At 36.1% G+C, this 4,860-nt stretch overlaps 1 non-coding gene across 1 annotated transcript; it reads left to right on the forward strand.

The window, feature by feature from the left end:
* The first annotated feature begins 1,921 nt into the window (after positions 1–1,921).
* Positions 1,922–2,029, forward strand: LOC112731817 (small nucleolar RNA R71). The gene has a single exon (XR_003167574.1). It is a non-coding gene; the product is annotated as a small nucleolar RNA R71 (small nucleolar RNA).
* The last annotated feature ends 2,831 nt before the right edge of the window (positions 2,030–4,860 follow it).

A 4,860-nucleotide genomic window follows, 5' to 3' on the forward strand; every position in this document is an offset into this window, starting at 1 on the left:
GGATCGACCCTTACTCACGTAAGGTTTATTACTTGGACGACCCAGTGCACTTGCTGGTTAGTTGTATGAAGTTGTGAAACAGAATTAAGAACATGAACGTGCGTATTGAGTTTTTAGGGCCGTTACCAAGGAAGGAATGATCACGATTTCGCACACCAATAACATTGGGTTGCCTCCCAATAAGCGCTTCTTTAATGTCAATAGCTTGACAGTGAGCTCTCATGGAGCCTCACAGATGTTCAGAGCAAGGTTGGAACCTCCCAACACCAAACTTAGAGTTTGAATGTGGGGGTTCAACACCAAACTTAGAGTTTGGTTGTGGCCTCCCAACACCAAACTTAGAGTTTGACTGTGGGAGCTTTGGTTGAATCTGCAGTGAGAGAAGCTTTTTATGCTTCCTCTCCATGGTTACAGAAGGAGAACCTTGAGTTTTAAACACAAGGTTATCCTCATTCAGTTGAAGGATCAATTCTCCTCTGTCCACATCAATCACAGCCCTTGCTGTGGCTAGGAAAAGTCTTCCAAGGATGATGGATTCATCCTCATCCTTCGCAGTATCCAGGATTATGAAATCAGCAGGGATGTAAAGGCCTTCAACCTTTACTAGCACATCCTCTACTTGTCCATAAGCCTATTTTCTGGAGTTTTCTGCCATTTCTAATGAGATTCTGGCAGCTTGCACCTCAAAGATTCCCAATTTCTCCATTACAGAGGGTGGCATGAGGTTTATCCCTGATCCAAGGTCACATAGAGCCTTCTCAAAGGTCATGGTGCCTTTGGTACAAGGTATTAAGAACTTTCCAGGATCCTGTTTCTTCTGAGGCAATTTCAGTTGAACCAGATGACTTACTTCATTGATGAGCAAGGGAGGTTCATCTTCCCAAGTCTCATTACCAAATAATTTGGCATTCAGCTTCATGATTGCACCAAGGTACTTGGCAACTTGCTCTTCAGTAACATGTTCATTCTCTTCAGAAGAAGAATACTCATCAGAGCTCATGAATGGCATAAGGAGGTTCAATGGAATCTCTATGGTCTCTAGATGAGCCTCAGATTTCTGTGGTTCCTCAGAGGGAAATTCCTTGTTGATCACTGGATGTCCCAAGAGGTCTTCCTCACTGGGATTCACGTCCTCTCCCTACCTTGTAGGTTCGGCCATGATGATTAAATCAATGGCCCTGCACTCTCTTTTTGGATTCTCTTCTGTATTGCTTGGGAGAGTATTAGGAGGAGTTTCAGTGACTCTTTTACTCAGCTGGCCCACTTGTGCCTCCAAATTTCTAATGGAGGACCTTGTTTCATTCATGAAACTTAAAGTGACCTTAGATAGATCAGAGACTATATTTGCTAAGCTAGATAGATTCTGCTCAGAATTCTCTGTCTGTTGCTGAGTGGATGATTGAAAAGGCTTGCTATTGCTAAACCTGTTTCTTCCACCTTTATTAAAGCCTTGTTAAGGCTTTTGTTGATCCTTCCATGAGAAATTTGGATGATTCCTCCATGAGAGATTATAGGTGTTTCCATAGAGTTCACCCATGTAATTCACCTCTGCTATTGCAGGGTTCTCAGGATCATAAGCTTCTTCTTCAGAAGATGCCTCTTTAGTACTGTTGGATGATTCCTTCAATCCATTCAGACTCTGAGAGATCATATTGACTTGCTGAGTCAATATTTTGTTCTGAGCCAATATGGCATTCAGAGTATCAATTTCAAGAACTCCCTTCCTCTGAGGCATCCCATTACTCACAGGATTCCTTTCAGAAGTGTACATGAACTGGTTATTTGCAACCATGTCAATGAGTTCTTGAGCTTCTGCAGGCGTTTTCTTAAGGTGAATGGATCCACTTGCAGAGTGGTCCAGTGACATCTTTGATAACTCAGACAGACCATCATAGAATATATCCAGGATGGTTCATTCTGAAAGCATGTCAGAAGGACACTTTTTGGTCAGTTCCTTGTATCTCTCCCAAGCTTCATAGAGGGATTCACCTTCTTTCTGTCTGAAGGTTTGAACATCCACTCTAAGCTTGCTAAGCTTTTGAGGAGGAAAGAACTTGGCTAAGAAAGCCGTGACCAGCTTATCCCAAGAGTTCAGGTTATCTTTAAGTTGAGAGTCCAACCATACTCTAGCTTTGTCTCTTATAGCAAACGGGAAAAGCATAAGCCTGTAGACCTCAGGATCAACCCCATTGGTCTTAACAGTATCATAGATCTGCAAGAATTCAGTTAAGAACTGAAAAGGATCTTCGGATGGAACTCCATGAAACTTGCAGTTCTATTGCATTAGAGAAACTAATTGAGGTTTAAGCTCAAAATTGTTTGCTCCAATGGCAAGGATTGAGATGCTTCTTCCATGTAAATTGGAATTTGGTGCAGTAAAATCACCAAGCATCTTCCTTGCATTGTTATTATTTTCGGCCATGTTTTCTTCTTTTTCGAAAATTTTTGTCAGATTTTCTCCAGAGAGTTGTGCTTTAGCTTCCCTTAGCTTCCTCTTCAGAGTCCTTTCAGGTTCAGGATCAGCCTCAACAAGAATGTTCTTATCCTTGTTCCTGCTCATATGAAAAAAAAGAAAACAGAAAAGAAAATATGGAATCCTCTATGTCACAGTATAGAGATTCCTTTATGTGAGTAGAAGAAGATATGAATAGAAGATGGGGAATCCAAACACAAGGGTGAGGAATAGGTTCGAATTCTTAGATGAAGAGGAGTGTTAATAAATAAATAAATAATTAGAAGGAGGTGAGAGAGAAGAATTTTCGAAAATTAAATAAATTAAAATAAAATTCAAAAATTAGAAAAGAAATAAAATTAAAATTAAAAATTAAAATAATTAGTTAATTAAAAAGAAATTTTGAAAAAGAGGAAGGTGATTTTCGAAAATTAGAGAGAGAAAATTAGTTAGGTAGTTTTCAAAAAGATATGATTGAAACAAAAAGATAAGATTGATTGAAAAAGATTTGAAAATTGTTTTTAAAAAAGATAAGAAGTTAGAAAAGATTTTAAAATTAATTTTGAAAAAGATATGATTGAGAGATATGATTGAAAATCATTTTGAAAAGAATTTGAAAAGGAAATTAAAAAGATTTAATTTTAAAAATTAAAGTTGATTACATGACTAACAAGAAACTAAAAATATATGATTTTAAAATTTAAAGATTGAACTTTTCTTACTAGGCAAGTAACAAACTTAACATTTTTGAATCAATCACATTAATTGTTAGTATTAATTTCGAAAATATGAAATAAAAATAAGAAAAATATTTTTGAAAATCAATTTTGAAATTTTCGAAAATCATAACAGAAAAATGAAAAAGATGTGATTTTTGAAAAAGATTTGAAAAAGATAGAATTTTGAAATTGAAAATTTGATTTGACTCATAAGAAACAACTAAATTTTAAAAATTTTTTGAAAAAGTCAACCCAAATTTTCAAATTTTGTGAGTGACAAAGGGAAAGATATTTTTTTTATTTTTTAATTTTTAATGATGAAAGAGAAAAACATAAAAAAGACTCAATGCATGAAAATTTTGGATCAAAACATGTGATGCATGCAAGAACACTATGAATGTCAAGATGAACACCAAGAACACTTTGAATGTCAAGATGAACACCAAAAACTTATTTTTTAAAAAATTTTCAAGAAAAGAAAACATGCAAGATACCAAACTTAAAAAATTTTTATTCTTTAGACATTAATAATTCAAGAATGCATATGAAAAACAAGGAAAGACACAAAACAAGAAAATATGAAGATCAAATAAGAAGACTGGCCAAGAACAACTTGAAGATCATGAAGAATGCAATGCATGAGATTTTCGAAAATAAATTTTTTTGAAAATTAAAAAGATGCAATTGACACCAAACTTAAAACTTGACTCTAGACTCAAACAAGAAACATCAAATTTTTGGTTTTTATGATTTTATTAATTTTTTTTTTTTGAAATTTAATTGGGAAAAACGAAAAAAGAAGAAAATTCTTTTTGTATTTTTCGAAAATAAGAAATAAAAAGCTTAAAATTAAAATAAAATTACCTAATCTGAGCAACAAGATGAACTGTCAGTTGTCCAAACTCGAACAATCCCCGGCAACGGCGCCAAAAACTTGGTGCGCAGAAATCGTGACGGTTCCATTCCTTGGTAACGGCGCTGAAAACTTTATACGCACGTTCATAATCTTAATTCTTTGTCACAACTTCGCACAATTGACCAGCAAGTGCACTGGGTCGTCCAAGGAATAAACCTTACGTGAGTAAGGGTCGATCCCACGGAGATTGTCGGCTTGAAGCAAGCTATGGTCACCTTGTAAATCTCAGTCAGGCGGATTCAAATGGATATAGAGTTTTAATAATTAAAAGATAAATAAAACATAAACTAGGATAGAGATACTTATGTAATTTATTAGTGAGAATTTCAGATAAGCGTATAGAGATGCTTTCGTTCCTCTGAACCTCTGCTTTCCTGCTGTCTTCATCCAACTATTCCTACACCTTTCCATGGCAAGCTTTATGTAGGGTATCACCGCTGTCAATGGCTACATCCCATCCTCTCTGTGAAAATGGTCCAATGCGTTGTCACTGCATGGCTAATCATCTGTCGGTTCTCGATCATACTGGAATAGGAATTACTATCCTTTTGCGTCTGTCACTACGCCCAGCACTCGCGAGTTTGAAGCTCGTCACAGCCATCCCTTCCCAGATCCTACTCGAAATACCACAGACAAGGTTTAGACTTTCCAGATCTCAAGAATGGCCATCCATGGGTTCTAACTTATACCACGAAGATTCTAATATCTCGGATTCGGTCCCCTGTATTAGATATCTAAGAGATATTCATTCTAGCCTGTTTGTATCTAGAATG

This window comes from Arachis hypogaea, chromosome 12 (assembly GCF_003086295.3).
Source record: "Arachis hypogaea cultivar Tifrunner chromosome 12, arahy.Tifrunner.gnm2.J5K5, whole genome shotgun sequence".
Taxonomy (NCBI): Eukaryota; Viridiplantae; Streptophyta; class Magnoliopsida; order Fabales; family Fabaceae; genus Arachis; species Arachis hypogaea.